At 36.5% G+C, this 18,827-nt stretch overlaps 1 pseudogene; it reads left to right on the forward strand.

Annotated features, from left to right (window-relative positions):
* LOC122134379 overlaps positions 1–18,827 on the forward strand; it is a 143,358-nt pseudogene that overhangs the window by 91,640 nt on the left and 32,891 nt on the right.

An 18,827-nucleotide genomic window follows, 5' to 3' on the forward strand; every position in this document is an offset into this window, starting at 1 on the left:
GTCAGATGACACAGAAGAGCTGCTGTAGCTCAAACTGATGAAAAACTCAATGTTGTCCATCATCACACAAGGGTTTCAGGACATGCAGTGCATTGCAGTTTGCTGCGTATAGGGCTGCATAGACACAGACGAGGTCAGATTTCCCATGAAGACCCACTTTCCTCTACCAAAAAGTGCCTATAATGGGCATTGTGAGCAGTAGAACTTGACCATGAAGCAATGAAGAAGGGTCTGATTTTCCTGGTCTAATGAGTCACATTTTCTTTTAGATCAGATGGATGGCCAGTTTTTGTTTTTTACCTGGTGTGAAGGGATGAGAATGAAGCCAATCAGAGTCAGAGTCCTGAGTGGCTTTAATATCATTTCAGCTCTATACAGCTTGTACACAGCAAAACAAAACAGCATTTCTCCAGGACCATGGTGCTACACAAGACAAAAACGGACTACAACACTAACTATACATAATTATATTAAACAGACTAACAAAAGAGTTGAACCCAAAAATAAACTAAAATAGAAACATTGAATATTTATACACACACTATTCAAGATTACATAAAGTGCATATGTGCATACCTACACAACAAAATCCCCAGAGTTAAATCAACTCTGCTCAGAGTGCATACTGTCCCATTGTTCTTGATATCTGTGTATGTCTAAAACACTTCTGGACTTCAAATTTCTATATGCAGTTACATATATTTAGAATTCAACCACTATAACTATTAGAGCTATACTTTCTTTGTTATACTGTAGCTTCATAGGTTTGATTATGCAAAACCTACACATAAAAATGAAAACAGTTATTTTGATTGTAATCAGGCCAGCTCATGATGACTATCTTCTCTCTCTGCTTTACAACATCTCATGCATTGTTACAAAGGGAGATCTAACACAGGAAGTCAAGAGCTCAACTAAAGCAAACTCTGTTCTCCATGATGGTGGCATCAGTTTAACCAATAAAACATCAACATCTTATCCTATGTAATGCTCAATAATAGCAGGTGTCCATTACTCAGGCAAAATCATCATTTAATTAGTCTCTTAATTATCTCATTAACTTTAGCTCTTTGAGGACCTGGGATGTGACTGAAGACTTGCTTGTGACTTGAAAGTCCCCGCCTCTGGGCTGAAGTCAGTTGTAGTTTTTTTTTTTTTTTCTTTTCTTCATATGATTATTTTAACTCTGTAGATTGGGACAATATGCACTCTGAAATCAGCACTTAATTAATCACTTAATTATCTCATTAACTTTAACACTGCTTCAGTGTTATTTTAACTCTCTGTAGATTGGGACGATATGCACTCTGAGTAGAGTTGATTTAACTCTGGAAATGTTGCTGTGTTAATAAACAATACACCAACATGAGACACGTGACAGGTCACAGTAATAGAGATAAGGCATACTAGTGTTTATTTATTATTTTTTTTATTTTTAATTGTTTTGAGTATGCAAATGTGAAAATTAAGTTCAAGGGTTGATTAATTTAATGGGAGGTATATGTTTGAGTGTACTAGTTGTCAGGCCAGTTCACATGGAGTTGAGTAGTCTGATGATTTGGGAGAAGAAGCTGTACCGTCTGTACCGAAGCTGTACAATCTGACTGTAAGGGCGGGAATGATTATGTGCAGGAGGGTGAAGAGTTGGTGTGAGGGATGTGTGAGGTTGAACTGCAATCATGGTAGCTTTGTGAATACAGCACGTTGTGTAAATGTCTGTGATGGAGGGAAGAGAGACACCCATGATCTTCTCAGCTGTCCTAACGATCTGCTACAGGGTCTTGTAACCTGAGATGGTGCAATTTCCTAACCAGGCAGTGATGCAGCTGCTCAGGATGCTCTCAACAGGCACAAGGACGATGGTGCTGCTCATGGATGCATAAAAGATGTCATTGAAAACATCAGCCATCTGGTCTGCAGATCTTATGAGCAATTTGCCAGAAATTTTGTCTGGTCCCACAGCTTTCCATGGGTTAACTCAGCACGGAATCTTCCTCACATCATCTGTGGAGAAACACAATACCTGGTTCTGAACTGGCTGTGGATTCTCTGGGAGTGTGCTTTGCCTCAAGACAGTTCCCAAGACAGTTTAGCCCTTGCTGTTCTTAGTGCTGCCTTGTTGCCAGTTCTGAAGGAAGAACTTCAGAATACACTCCCACAGTAATCCACAACGTCTGGTTGGAGCGTGTAGTGATTGTCTTGGAGTCTATGATATCATTACCTTTGTGTATTCCCCCAAGTTTGGTGGAGTCGCCAGTTGTTGCAGCTGCTCTGAACATGTGCCAGTCAGTGTGTTCAAAACAGTCCTGAAGAGCAGAGATTGCTCCTGCTGGATCTGCTTCAGAACTGATCTGTCACGTCTGATGAGCGGTCTGTATGCTGGGAACAAAAATGTGGTTTGAGTATCTGAGGTGGGGGCGGGGCTCTGTGTGGTACACTCTGGGAATGTTTGTGTAAACAAGATCCGGGTTGTTTGCCCCTCACATTGTAGAGTTCACATGCTGATGGAATTTAGGGAGTACTGTTTTGAGATACCATAATATATTTTAAAAAATGCTGTGCACACCTCCACGCAAAAAAAAAAAAAAAAAAGGTCTTATGCACTTGAAGTGCATGACTGCTCACACTACGATGATGTCAGTGTTGTGGTATGCATCTTTGCACTCGTATGGACACTTCAGGTATAAACCAGGCTTTATGCTTTGGGCAATATTCTACTGGGAAACCTTGGGTCCTGGTATTCATTTGGATGTTTCTTTAACATGTACCACAAACCTTTTCAGATGCTGCAGCCATTAAAATAGTACAGTTTTGTTTTTAATGGAAAAGTTATTTCTTTATCAAGTTAATTTAGAAAAATGTTTGGAGCATTTATTTATTTATTTATTTATTATTTTTTTGTTAAATTCAAGTTTTTGTTTTCAAGTGACATCCAAGCAGCCAGCAGCAGACAGTGAGATGATCACGTTTGATAAATTTAGCCTTCTCAAATCTATTCAGGGCCATGCAGAGACCTTTGGAGGAGCAGGTGCTCAAATTATAAAAGGGGTACATGGAACACAGCTTTTAATAGGGATGTGCTCTTTGCTGAAACGTGTATCGAAACGGATGCTTCTATATTGATACAGCAGCAAATGCCATGATGCAGTTTTGAAAAAGAAACACATAACAGAAAAGACCATTTTAAGTTTAAAAATTAAAGATACAGTAGGTGGATAACCAGAATGGGTAATACCGCCACGTGTACCTCGTCGCTGCGTTAACTGCAAGTCAGTTGTGTGTTAAAATCATTCGCGAAACTGCCGCCATGTGGCACAAAGGGACGGATTGCAAACTGGTTTGTAAATGGAGATGAAAGGATGAAGTAAAACAATAATAATATTATAAAATAACATTGTAACATCCTTAAAAACCATTAGAAAATTTACAGTGAGTTAATTTCAAGACGTGGGATAGTCTTAGGCTACACTCTAAAAAATGCTGGGTTAAATATAACCCAGCGCTGGGTTAAAAAGGGACCAACCCAACAGTTGGGTTGTTTTGACCCAGCGGTTGGCAGAGGTATAAAGTCCAGGGGTCAGAAAGTAAAAGTCCTGCCATATGTTTATTCCACCCATGAACTCAGCAAGCTGTTTTAACCTGAGGAGAACCAAGTCATTCCTTTCAAGTCACAAGCGAGTCTCAAATTAAATCCCAAGTCCTCAAAGAGTTAAAGTTAATGAGATAATTAAGTATATATATAATTAAATAGATAACTATATATATATATATATATATATATATATATATATACACACACACACACACACACAATGGATTAAAAATATAATGTTTTCATTTCGGTTCGTTCTTGGAAAAAAAAAAAAAAAAAAAAAAATCCTTCAGGGTCCATATGCAGAGCGTAATGAGAACGGTCCAGCATTTAGAAATAATTATTATAAACTCTGCTATTATTCTTGATTTTTCAAACTGCTAACTAACACTTTGCATTTTTGAATTATGCCTTTACTGTGTGACCAAAAATGGAGTATTTTCTGTTTCAGCTGTTTGATCGCGCTGGTGCTTCACACGCACATATTATTGGAAACAGCAGCCGTTCAACGTGCCATCGGCGTGTGAGTAGTGGTCCACTTTGGCATATTTTTGCTAATTATGATGTTTTTTCCGTCGATACTGAAACACGCGTGAACTACAAAGCCTATTCTACCTAATGAATAATAGTTTAGCTTCAAATGGGCAACATGACGAATATGGAAACGCTTGGATTTGTCCCGAAAGAGAAAGGTAAGTCCAACCTTACCTTATATTTCGCTTTAAATTATTATAATTTTTTTTTAAATTTTATTATAAGCCTATATTATTATTATATACTGCAATTTTATTTTATCCATTAGAATTATATATTTTTAATTCTTGTTCTGTTCAGATAGTTAAATTTAAAGGATTTGTTGTAAAGTGAGGGGAACTAAAATATCCTGCTGGTACATTATAACATTATTAGGCCTGCCGTTATTATTCCTGAATGTAATACAATGCGACTTATACATGATTTATTTTTTTCCCCTCTCAAAAATGTAATTTTATTTTTAGCTGTTTTTAAAAAACATGCAGCAAACGAAAATAGGCGATTAATTGGTTAAAATGTGTTACTGTGGGTTACCAAATTTACATTATAGTATACTTAGCAACAGAGTCTGGGCCTAATCTAGGCTATGTTTTTAACTATTTACGAGTTTTGTGTATGTTTTTATCCAGTTTTTTTTTTTTTTGTTGTTGTTGTAAAATTTTTTTTCCACTGCATCTGAAAATTACTTTAAGAAACAAAGAAGCCTCCTTCCCCCTAAAAATTGTGCATGCAAAATCACTTTGTGCGCTCTGGCGCAGAACCTCCCGCATTGCTCAGCTGTGGACAAAAATGTTTGATAAAAGTTTGCTGTCCCATTTTATACAGGAATTGTTCATTTTAAAAAAAAAAAAATAATAATTATATTGTTAGTTCATGGTAACATGCAATCAAGGTCTTTGGATACTATACAAGATAAGGTAATTTAGGCTATTTAACATGCACTGTGACATTTTCACCCATTTCAACTTATATACTCCTTGAGATTTTAAAGTCAGTTTAATAGTTTAGAGATTCAAGTTGAATCTAGTATAAAATAAGCTTTAAATTGCTTAAATTATTTCTATGAATTAAAGTAGCCTAACTTAAAAATATGTTATCATGCCTTTTCATCATATCATTTTTTATAGTGTGATAACGAGCTGTATTCGTTTTCCATTTCGGAAACCAAGCACCCACTTTTTTTGTTTTTAAATCTATAATTCGCTCCATATCTCCTACAAATGAGGTTTTTGTTTTTGTTTTTTTGGAGAAGGTGCCACTGTCAGGGGAGTCAAAAGATAATTACATTACCATTAGGGTTGCCAGTTAACTTCAGAAATTGAAAATAAGGGCTAATTGTGATTGTTTCTCTTTTATTCTTTAAGAAAATAAGTGTTTATTCTTTAAGAGAATAAGGGACGATCCAAATATTTGTAATGTACATTAATGTAGGCCTATATCTGTCTGCAGTTAAAAAGTTATGAGAAATGATCATATCTTGCACTCTGATATTTTAAGGAATATGAAACACAACTGCATTTAAATGCGGCTGCATTTAAATACGTTTTTAAAATAAATAGTTCAAAGTATGAATAGTTTTTAGTCAGATAAAAAAAACTTTTTTTTTTTAAATATTTAATAAATATTTAATTTGCACTTTATTTGCACTGTGCACTTCATTTGGGCAGGTATGTTCACATAGAGGTTTCTAGATATAAATCTACATTTAAATTCAAAGAGACAGTATCCATAGTCTTTGCATGACCTGACGTATTATTCGTATTCAAAATGAGGTGAATATCAGGAGTGCTGAACACTCTCATGCAGTTTATGTTTTATTCATACTCGAAGCCGGAGACTCTGCACAGACAGTCCAAAACAGACTCATAGACGTAATGACTTAAAATGTGAAATCCCTAATATGGACAAAAGCATCCGCCTATCGCTGTAGCTGAACTGAATAAAAAGCTGAAACTTTTTTACTGATGAAACGTGAAGACAATAAACACACGATTGCGAAAAAATATTGTTTATGTGTGTTTTTCAATTAATTCTACATTCTTCTGAATGCTATTTAATATTGCTGTTTAATAAAACTATTCAAGTGTAAATTATATCATAATTTGAATAAAACATACAATATAAAGCGCAATCTATATATTGGCCCAATAGGCACAATATACCCTTCGGTGCATAAAGTGCATAGAGTGGACAGATGTCATTTCTGTCACCGAGAGAAAAAAAAAAATAAACTACAAGAAAAAATATTATTAAAATCTTGATAAAAGTATTTTCAAACATCTTATTTAGCTGGGAAATATTTTTTGTGCCTGTCTGGTTTTCTGTGAATAAAATGATTTAACAATTATTCCTGTGCATCTCCTCTTCCCACCACTATTTTGAATATATTATGCAATATCTCAAAACAAAAGAGAGATACAAAGACAATAATTAAATGGAATCGTAGACAACCCTTTGGGGGTTCACCAGTTGGAGGTTGGGATATGGTGCTACAAATTAAATGGTTCATATTGTTTTCCAAATACATACAGTATGTCCACTGTAATGGAAGCCATGCATGAAAGGGTTAAGGACTGTTGCTCTGCAGTTGTCTTCTAGCCACATTTCATTTAGAAACAAAAATCCAGGATGTTTGATGTTATGAAGTCACTGACCAAATTGATTTATTTTTAGGTGAAAGGATGTTTAAAATTGCTAACTTGACAGTTTTACTTTTTTTCCTCACTGCAATCTTAGTTGATGTATAATAGGCAGCAGATTAGCTGGATCGATGTCCAATAGTGTTTGGGGGTTTCTTACCCACATTCACTAATGCTTCAAATCTGTTCTCAAGATATATAAGGGGTGGTAGGATACCAGTGTTTTCAAGCCTTGCCATAGGTGTATCTGGGGCAGAGGATGCTACTGCGGCAATGTGTGGTACTCTTGAAAATCTGATATCTCAATTGCCTTTGGGTCTCGCTCCCTGTTTGTGCCAAGGATTTGTGTGGCAGTCAGTTACAGCTTGTTCTTTTATACTCAGTATAGCCTGTTGAGGTTCAGTAGATTCATGAGACTCACTGGCTGAAAAAAAAGAAAAATAAATAAATAAAACCTTTCAAGCAAAACCTGGTTGGTTCAAAGAGGAAGTGGCCTGGATGTGAGGGATTCAGAATGATTTTGACAGCCTTTTTACTCACTCTGGATGAGAACAGTTCTTGAAGAATAGGGAGAGGTGTGGTGATGATTCTTCCAGCAGTCCGAACTATTTGCTGTAGTCTACTAAGATTTGATTTGGTAGCTGAGCTTAACCAGAGAGTTATAGAAGTGCAGAGGACAGACTCATTGACTGCAGAGTAGAACTGTATCAGCATCTCCTGTGGCAGATTGAACTTCCTCAGCTGGCGAAGGAAGTACAGCCTCTGCTGGGCCTTTTTGACAATGAAGTCTATGTGGAAATCCCACTTTAGGTCTTGGGAGATGGTGTTGCTTAGGACCCTGAATGACTCCACTGTTGCTATAGTGCTGTCCATGTGTCACGGTCTGGTAAGAGAGCACCATGGAAAGACAGGGTCTGGGCCCAAGTGCAGGTGAAAGATGATTTAATAAACAAAAACAGACAAAGCAAAACAGAAACAGATCAAACAAGATCTGAAAAACAACTAGACCAAGAACAGGACCAGGATACAAATACGGCAACAGAACATGCTTACATCCATGACCTACAAACAAGAATTTATAACTACAATACAAATAATTCATCCAGACAGAATGGTGAGTGAGAGAAGAATATATAGTCTGTGACAATGGGGAACAGCTGAGGAAATAATGAGTGAACAGGTGTATCTGGTTTGGGGAATGGAGGACGGGAGATGGCAACCTCCACAATCATCTCCACTGTTTTGAGTGTGTTCAGTGCTGATCGTACAGGTGTTGGATGAGAATTTTTACAGCCTTACTAGCTGCTGCCTGTCTGTCAGAAAGCTGGTGATCCACTGACAGATGGAGGTTGGCACAGAGAGCTAGGTTAATTTGTACAAGAGGAGGTTAGGGATGATGGTCATGAAGTCCACAAACAGGATCCTCACATAAGTTCCTGGTTTGTCCAGATGTAGCAGGATGTAGTGCAGTCCCATGTTAAATACATCACCCACAGACCTGTTTACTCGATAAGCAAACTCTAGGGGGTCCAGCAAGGGTCCAGTGATGTACTTCAGGTAGGCCAACAACAGTCTTTCAAATGACTTCATGACCACGGATGACCATGGACCAACAGGTCTTTAGTCATTAAGTCTTTGGGATGGGGATGATGAAGGAGCATGTGAAGCTTGAAGGGACTTTGCATAGCTCCAGTGATCTGTTGAAAATCTGTGTGAAGACAGGGGCCAGCTGGTCTGCATAGGTCTTTAGACAGGCTGGTGAAACACCATATGAGCCTAGTGCTTTCCTTATCTTCTGTTTCTGGAAGATATGACCAGTGTTGGGGGTAACGCATTACAAGTAACTCGAGTTACGTAATCAGATTACTTTTTTCAAGTAACTAGTAAAGTAATGCATTACTTTTTAATATACAAGAAAATATCTGAGTTACTTTTTCAAAAAAGTAACGCCAGTTACTTTGTTTTTCCATTTATTGAGAGACAAGTCTCCCGTCCCCATACTGAGAGAAGATACTAGATACTAATAGATACTAATAAGCAAAAATGACTTTAGATAAGCTAACAGTTGTGCTTCATTGTTTTTTTTTTATTGCTGAAGAGTGTTGAACCTTCTTCTCCTGTGTGCTACTGTACAGGCATGAGTTTACTTTTCCTTCAGCCTGAGGTTTATTCATCACACTTCTTGGTGTGAAAGGGCTTTTACATTTGCTATAAATAGAACTTCTTATATTAAAAACAATCAAGCCCTGCTCATATTTAAAAAGTAACGCAAAAGTAACATAATGCATTACTTTCCATAAAAAGTAACTAAGTAACGTAATTAGTTACTTTTTTGGGGAGTAACGCAATATTGTAATGCATTACTTTTAAAAGTAACTTTCCCCAACACTTGATATGACACACATCCTTTTCACATACCTGAAGTGCAGTAGGGGGGAGAAGGAGGTTGCCAGAGGTGTTAAAGGTGTGTGGTGTGCAGGGGCACCTTAAGTTAACCAGAGCCCCCTTGGCTACAGCATTGCAGTAGCAACCCGTGGCTACAGTCTACGCATCAAAAATTAAAAGAAAGACCTTTACACAAAGGCTCTTACTGCATGCTATTGTTATTAAACAGTCATATATATATATATATATATATATATATATATATAGATATATATATATATACACACAGAGATTAAAAGGTAAATGTTCTCATTTCAGTTCGTTCTTGGCAAAATAAATAAATAAATATATCCTTCTGGTTCTATATACAGAGAGAAATGAGAACAGTCCAGCATTTAGAAATAATTCTTATTAACTCTGCTATTATTCTTAATTTTTCAAACTGTTAACACTTTGCAATTATGCCTTTACTGTGTGACCAAAAATGGAGTATTTTCTGTTTCAGTTGTTTGATCGTGCTGGTGCCTCACGCGCACATATTGTATATATTGGAAACAGCGCAGCCGTTCACCGTGCAATAAGGCGTGAGTAGCGGTCCACTTTGGCATATTTTTTATGCATTATGATTTTTTTCAGTCAATACTGAAACACGCGTGAACTACAAAGCCTATTTTACCCAATGAATTATAGTTTAGCTTCAAAATGGGCAACATCACAAATATGGAAACGTTTGGATTTGTCCTGAATGAAAGAGGTAAGCCCAACCTTACCTTATGTTTCGCTTTAAATTATTATTATTATTATTATTATTTGTTTTTGTTTATAGCTAAGCCTATATTAATATATACTGCAATTATATTTATCCATTAGAATTATATATTTTTAATTCTTGTTCTGATAGTTAAATTTAAAGAATTTGTTGTAAAGTAAGGGAACAAAAAAATATCCTGTTGGTATATTATAACATTATTAGGCCTGCCGTTATTATTTCTAAATGTGATAAAATGCAACTTATACATGACATTTTTTTTCCTCTCAAAAATGTAATTTGCAGCAAACAAAAATAGACGATTAATCGGTTAAAATTTGTTACTGTCGGTTAACAAATTCATTATTACATTTTGTTACTGTGGGTCAATCTAGGCTATGTTGTTAAATATTTACAAGTTTCGTGTTTGTGTTTATCCCATTTTTTTCCACTGCATCTAAAAATTACTTTAAGAAACAAAAAAGCCTCCTCCCCCCTAAAAATTGTGCATGTCCATTCACTTTGTGCCAAGCAAAATCTGACTTTAAAATATTAAGGGTCAAGAGCCCAACTAAAGCAAACATTGGCCACTGTAATGGTGCCATTAAAATAGTGATTTTCGTCTTTGTTGATTCTGCTCGTTAACATCAGGTCTCGTCAATAATGGTCAATCATCACGCAATTAATCACTTAATTATCTCATTAACTTTAACTCTGATTCAGTGTTAATTTAACACTCATATTTTAACACTTTCACACTCTTGAGTGTGGTCTCACATGTACTCCCAGCAGAGTTAATTTCACTCTGGATTTTTTGCTGTGAGGTCTTCAGTTACTACACAAGATACAAGTTCATTTAGGCTATTTAACATGCACTGTGACATTTTCACCTGTTTCAACTAATAAACTCCTTGAGATTTTAAAGTCAGTTAAATAGTATTGAGATTCAAGTTAAATCTAGTAAAAAAAAAAAAAAAAAAAAAAACCTGAAGGTCTATGAAATGTCAGTCAATAAAGCATTTTATTTTTACTTATTATTACTTAAAGTTTGGAACTAAAACATTATTTTAACCATGTAGCCTGTGAATGAATAAAAATGCATACTTTTCAATGAAAGAACACTTAAAGGGAGTGTAGGTTGCTTCTGGTGTTTGGATTGATACTTCAATATAATGAAGTCCAAGTTTAAGAATAGCCAACACTAGTATTTTTTTTTTTCAATGTATTTTTCTCTCTCTCTATTTAACAGCATTAACTTACAATGAAATACGTCTTCCTTCAGGTAAGCTGAATGTTTTCCTGCCTTGCTAAATGCTGGGCTCATGATAAATAAGTTGCATTCGCCTCAAACTGACTTTGTAAAATCAAACTTGCGGACAGTGAACCTGGGTGCAGTTAGCGTGAGTGGTGCTCGCTGTGAACCGGGAGCAGCTGGCAGAGGATTCCGTTGGTCTTAAAACCTTCCTCAAATGTCTACGTTCACAAAGAATGATTAATTATTAATTGAGAATTTATTATTATGGTCTGGTGAAAATAATAAAATAATAATATAGAATACAATAAAGTAAAAAAAAAAAAGATTATGTGAGTGCAGGCAGCATATTTCACACATCAGTAGCATGACAACACACGACCCTCGCAGCCAAAAAACAGACCGGCCCGCCAGGAATCCCCCTGGTGCTACCAATTGTTATTATTGCAAAGTGAGATAAATGAAGAGCGTGTCTGGAGAAGGGAAGTTTCGTTTATCAAGTTAGTCAGTGATTTTAGCAACACAGTTTCAAATCCCAGGTTGTGGTGTTTTTTTTATTATTTATTTATTTATAATAATAATATATAAAATAATTAATACAAATGTGTTCTGCAGTTCGCTGGTTTGGTACACCTTTTTTTAAATTTTAGATAGGGCGTGTCCATTTTACACTTAGCAATCAGTGCAACTGAATTCAGTTCAGCTGGAGAGGGTTGGGGTTTGGGGGTAGTTCTGTATAGCTTGTGGGGGATAAAAAATAAAGGTGTGAATCTCTTGCTCTTTCATATGGACAGGGTCTGATGAGGGTTTCAAGCTTGTAGAGCAGGTTTAGGCAAAGTGTTCACATGCCTCGTTGGGTTTGGCTTTTGCAATTTTTGCAACTGCATAGGCCTAAAGAGTATTACATACAATATAATATGTTTTTGTTTTATCTTAATTAATTAACACAGTCTAATCCATAATGAGCCTTATCTAATATATTCTGCACTCAAGCACCCACGTTAAGTTTTCCACAAAGCACAGGCAGAAGTAGCCTAATAATTGTGAAAGAGTAAATTATTTTAATTATTTATTAATAAACTAATGTTTTCTTGTCGGCTGCAAGATGAAATTCACGGTGCTGATTCTCATCTCCACAGGATGCGCATAATCAGGGAGTATTTGCTTTCATTTTGAATTGGTTTGTTTAAAAGTAGACATTTCAAGCTTTCTGTAGATATATTTCTCATGTATGTAAGGCACCCCAGTTTTAAGTTATTCCATTATCAGGAAAAAAGGGGGAGAATTTTTTTTTTTAAATGATCACGAGGGCACTTCCCTGTCATGCATGCGCATCAATAATTTTCTGCACAAATAGTTGAATATGAATAGTAAAAGAGCACATTTCTTTTAGGTTACAGTATGGGATCAGCATTAAAAAGAAATCTTAAAAAGTCTACAACCGAGACAGATGCAGTTATAACCTGTAAATTAAAGGCTATTTGACATTTTAAAATGATCTAACAACTTATGCCACTCCAATTCGTTGATTTTGACTGTTTTAATAAATCTCTTTTACATTAACCCTCTGAAGTCGGGTAATGCGAATAGGCGTTTTGAGGGAAATTCTCCTGATAAGACCGAAAAGAACTTAAATTACACTTTCAGTTTTGATCGTACTGATAAGAGCAATACATCAAACGAATCTGTAAAGGGTCTACTTTTATTTGTATACACACATGATAACAACAAAACTTTGTGCATTTATAAAATAGAGAAAACAAACAGAGTGTGCTGTCTGCAGCCTTGGTCTGCGGTGATCTTCATTTAGAAATGCGTTATTAAAATGAACTGTAATTCAGCAAATACTCAACACAAAGACATGAGAGATATATCTATAGAAAGCTTGACATGTCTACTTTTAAACTGAGCAAGTGTTATCGAAAACAAATATTCTGTGGTAAAGTAATCCACATGAAAACAACGCGATGTCCATCTTTCATGTCTCCCTTCATTATATCTAATACGACCACGCCCACGTGCAAAACAAAGATGCAAAGCAGGTTAAGTTAGATATTATTGTACAAATAATTATAAAATGCTATAGACTGCAAATACGATTGCAGTTTCACATTTTGCATATGCATTAGAAAGTAAATTATTTTTTACATGCAATGATACAAAACAAAACCAAAAAAAGATTTGTAATGAAGAAAAAATATGTAGACATATAGGAATAAATGTTGTGCGTCACACTCATCTTCATGTGCGCCACACAAATCTTGCAACTAGTTTTTTGACTGTAGAGGAAGTAACAGTACATCCATCTAGTTGCAAATTGTAATCTACGAGATTCTGTACAAATTGTAATTCTACGAGATACGAGATTCTTTTTGGTACAAAAAGTAATATCTCTGTCACATCTGAATTTAATAAGAAAAAAAATATTGGTCATCCTAACTTTTACATTTTAACACACTCTGTTAGCTTAGATAATTTAGTTCCATCTGGTCTTGTTGAGATATATAGTTGAGTATCATCAGCATAACAGTGGAAACGAATCCCTTATTTTCTAATAATATTACCAAGGGGCAACATGTATATTGAAAATAGCGGAGGACCTAGGACAGATCCTTTTGGCACTCCATATTTTACTGGTGATAAATTAGATGAGTCCCCTTTTAAATAAACAAAATGGAAGCGATTGGACAGGTAGGATCTAAACCATCTTAAAGCCTGCCCTTGAATATTGAATACATGTATAGTTTTGTATTTGATCTATGAGTATGTCATGGTCAATGGTGTTGAATGCAGCACTAAGATCAAGTAAAATTAAAGCTGCAAGCAGCGATGAAAGGGCCCTCGCACCCGTGCTCACCACCAACCGGTGGCCATAGGAGATCAGTGAACGTTGGACCATATGCTTTTTAAAATGGTAAATATTTGTGCCACATTTCCTGCTGCCAACAGGTGGCGCTATGATTATATCTGAATATCGGCATGTAAATGTCTTCAGGCCAGGACTTTTACCAAACATGCAAAGTTCCACGTTTAAGGTAGTGTAAAAGAAGTAATTTCCTGTTGCCAGCAGGTGGCGCAAAGACTATAAATAAATATTGGCCTAAAGATGAGTTCAGGCCAGGACTCATATCAAACACATGGACTTTGGGAAGACCGGATATTAAATGTTTAAGTTAGTTTAAAACAAGTAATTTCCTGTCGCCAGCAGGTGGCAGTATGATTATAACTGAAATATTGGCCTTAAGATCTGTTGAGACCAGGAATCTTATCAAACATGTGAAGTTTAGTGCAGATCAGACATTTCATGTTTAAGTTAGTTTAAAATAAGTCATTTCCTGTTGCCAGCAGGTGGCGCTATAATTATAATTGAATACTGACCTTTAGATGTGTTCAGGCCAGGACTCTTATAAAACGTGTGAAGTTTAAGGCAGATTGGGCATTGTATGCATGAGTTACAACAACTTCCTTTTTCATAGGATTAATAGCATCCTTTAGCACATAGTAAGTGTTTCTAGCATGTTTGAGAATATTTCTAGCATGATTAGCACACAATTGCATATTTTACTGTGTTGCTAATAGTGCATAAGTGTAAAACATGTCACTTCCTGTTGCCAGTAGGTGGCGCTATAACTATAACCAAATATGAGCATGTAGATATCTTCAGGCCAGGACTCTGATCAAACTTGTGAAGTTTGAGGCAGATTAGACATTGTATGCATGAGTTGCAGTAATGTTCTGCAACACTGCATTAATAGCATGCTTTAGCACTGAGCTAAGTGTTGCTAGCATGTTTTAGCATGCTTCTAGAATTTTGCCAGCCTATTAACACTTGTTGATGCTTTTTATTATCTTGCAAGCAGTCCATAACAGTGTTACACATGACACTTCCTTTTGCCAGCAGGTGGCGCTATGACTATAACCGAATACGGGCATGTTGATGTGTTCAGGACAGGACTCTTGTCAAATCTGTGAAGTTTGGGGCAGATCGGACATTGCATGTTTAAGTTAGTTTAAAATAAGTCATTTCCTGTTGCCAGCAGGTGGCGCTATATTTATAATTGAATATTGGCCTTTAGATGTGTTCAGGCCAGGACTCTTATAAAACGTGTGAAGTTTGGGGCAGATTGGGCATTTTATGCATGAGTTACAACAACTTCCTTTTTCATAGGATTAATAGCATCCTTTAGCACATAGTAAGTGTTTCTAGCATGTTTGAGAATATTTCTAGCATGATTAGCACACAATGGCATATTTTACTGTGTTGCTAATAGTGCATAAGTGTAAAACATGTCACTTCCTGTTGCCAGTAGGTGGCGCTATAACTATAAACCAAATATGAGCATGTAGATATCTTCAGGCCAGGACTCTGATCAAACTTGTGAAGTTTGAGGCAGATTAGACATTGTATGCATGAGTTGCAGTAATGTTCTGCAACACTGCATTAATAGCATGCTTTAGCACTGAGCTAAGTGTTGCTGGCATGTTTTAGCATGCTTCTAGAATTTTGCCAGCCTATTTAACACTTGTTGATGCTTTTTATTATCTTGCAAGCAGTCCATAACAGTGTCACACATGACACCTCCTGTTGCCAGCAGGTGGCGCTATGACTATAACTGAATACGGGCATGTTGATGTGTTCAGGACAGGACTCTTGTCAAATCTGTGAAGTTTGGGGCAGATCGGACATCGCTAGCCTGAGTTACAGCAACTTCCTTTTTCACTGCATTAGTAGTATGCTTTAGCACTTAGCTAAGTGCTACTAGCATGTTTTAGTATGTTTCTAACATGTTGCCAGTATATTTAGCACTTCCTGACACTTTTTAATATGTTGCTAGGAGTCCATAACAGTGTTAAACATGACACTTCCTGTTTGCCAGCAGGTGGCGCTATGACTTTAATCGAATACGGGCATGTTGATGTGTTCAGGACAGAACTCTTATCAAACTTGTTCAATTTGGGGCAGATTTGACACTGTATGCATCAATTACAGTAACTTCCTGTTTCACTGCATTAATAGGATTCTTTAGCACTTAGCTAAGTGCTACTAGCATGTTTTAGTATGTTTCTAGCATGTTGCCAGTATATTTAGCACTTCCTGACACTTTTTAATATGTTGCTAGGAGTCCATAACAGTGTTAAACATGACACTTACTGTTTGCCAGCAGGTGGCGCTATGACTTTAATCGAATATGGGCATGTTGATGTGTTCAGGCCGGGATACTTATAAAAATGTGTGAAGTTTGGGGGCAGATTGGGCATTGTATGCATGAGTTACAACAACTTCCTGTTTGATAGTATTAATAGCATGCTTTAGCACATATTAAGTGTTGCTAGCATGTTTGAGAATATTTCTAGCATGTTTAGCACACAATGGCATATTTTATTGTGTTGCTAATAGTGCATACCAGTGTAAGAGATGTCACTTCCTGTTGTCAGTAGGTGGCACTATAACTATAACCAAATATCAGCATGTACATGTCTTCAGGCCAGGACTCTTATAAAACGTGTGAAGTTTGGGGCAGATCGGACATTGCTTGCCTGAGTTACAACACCTTCCTGTTTCATAGTATTAAGAGCATCCTTTAGCACATATTAAGTGTTGCTAGCATGTTTGAGAATATATCTAGCATGATTAGCACACAATGGCATATTTTACTGTGTTGCTAATAGTGCATACCAGTGTAAGAGATGTCTCTTCCTGTTGCCAGTGGGTGGCACTATATCTAAAACCAAAATGAGCATGTCTTAAATGTCTTCAGGCCAGGATTCTAATCAAACTTGTTCAATTTGGGGGCAGATTGGACATTGCTTGCCTGAGTTACAAAAACTTCATTTTTCACTGCATTAGTAGCATGGTTTAGCACTTAGCTAAGTGTTGCTAGCATGTATTAGTATGTTTCTAACATGTTGCCAGTGTATTTAGCAATTGCTGACACTTTTTAATATGTTCTTAGTAGTCTATAACGGTGTTAACCATGTCACTTTTCTTGTTACCAGCAGGTGGCGCTATGACTTTAACTGAATTTTGGCATGTTGATGTGTTCAGGAAATTACTCTTATCAAACTTTTTCAATTTGGGGCAGATTGGACATTGCTTGGCTGAGTTACAAAAACTTCCTTTTTCACTGCATTAGTAGCATGCTTTAGCACTTAGCTAAGTGTTGCTAGCATGTATAAGTATGTTTCCTAGCATGTTGCCAGCCTATTTAACACTTGTTGACACTTTTTAATATGTTCTTAGGAGTCCATAACAGTGTCAACCATGTCACTTCCTGTTCCCAGCAGGTGGCGCTATGACTATAACTGAATTTGGTCATGGGTGTTTGTTCAGGACAGAACACCTATCACACATGCTAGAAATATTCTCAAACATGCTAGCAACACTTACTATGTGCTAAAGGATGCTATTAATCCTATGAAAAAGGAAGTTTGGGGCAGATCGGACATTGCTTGCTTGAGTTACAGCGACTTCCTGTTTTACGGCGAAACATCAAATTTTGTCAGGCTGCCAGGGACACACCCCTTGACGAAAACTCAAGATCTTCGCAATTTAATGTCAAAAAGGTCTTATGATGACTCTTACCAAATTTGATGATCCGATTAAAACTGTAGGAGGAATTCATCAAAGTACGAGGCAAATGGCAAAAACTGCACAAAAATCGTACAGGAAATTCTAAATAACTTACTTCCTGTTGGGTTTTGGATTTTGTCCCAAGAGACTTTTTTTGTAGATAATGGTGTGTTACACATATGTACCGATTTTCATGCATGCTCCGTTGAAATTTAACAGGTGGCGCTATCGAGCCATTTTGCCACACCCACTTCTGAAACCTATCAGATGTAAATTTTCGCCAGTTCTGATGCATGTGCAGTTTTGTGAGTTTTAGAGCATGTTTAGTCCCTCAAAAATGTGATTCATTGCGGAGAAGAAGAAGAAGAAGAAGAAGAAGAAACGGAGCAATTCCAAGAGGGTCCTCACACCATCGGTGCTCGGGCCCTAACTAGCAATGAGATTCAGCCTTGGTCTGATGCAAGAAGCAAATCATTTTTAATTTTAACAAATGCATTTTCTGTGCTATGGTGGGGCCTGAAACCCAACTGAAATTCTTCATAGAGATCATTTTTTTGCAGGAAGGAGCACAATTGAGCAGACGCAACTTTTTCTAAAATTTTAGACATATATGGAAGACTTGAAATGGGTCTGTAATTTTGCCAGTTCACTAGGATCTAGTTATGATTTCTCAATAAGAGGCTTAATAACCGCCAGCTTGAATGGTTTTTTGGGACATGACCTAAAGATAACAAGAAGTTAATAATATTGAGAAGCGATTCTTCTGCTACAGGTAGTTAAAACACTTTCAGTAATTTAGTGGGTACAGGATCTAATAAAAACATGTTGTTGGTTTAGATGCAGTGATAAGTTTATTTAGCTCTTCCTGTCCCCGATAGTTGTAAAGCACTGAAGTTTATCTTTGGGTGCGTTGGATGAAAACTGAAGTATTAGATGCTGTAGAATCTACATTTGTTATTGTATTTCTGATGTTATCTATTTTATCAGTGAAGAAATTCATAAAGTCATTACTATTTAACTGTTAATCATGCCACTGTGCTAAATAAAAACCTTGGTTTAGTTTGGTTATTTTCTATTTTGTGGATATGCTCGGCCCTGGCAGTTTT

Source organism: Cyprinus carpio, chromosome A15 (assembly GCF_018340385.1).
Source record: "Cyprinus carpio isolate SPL01 chromosome A15, ASM1834038v1, whole genome shotgun sequence".
NCBI lineage: Eukaryota > Metazoa > Chordata > Actinopteri > Cypriniformes > Cyprinidae > Cyprinus > Cyprinus carpio.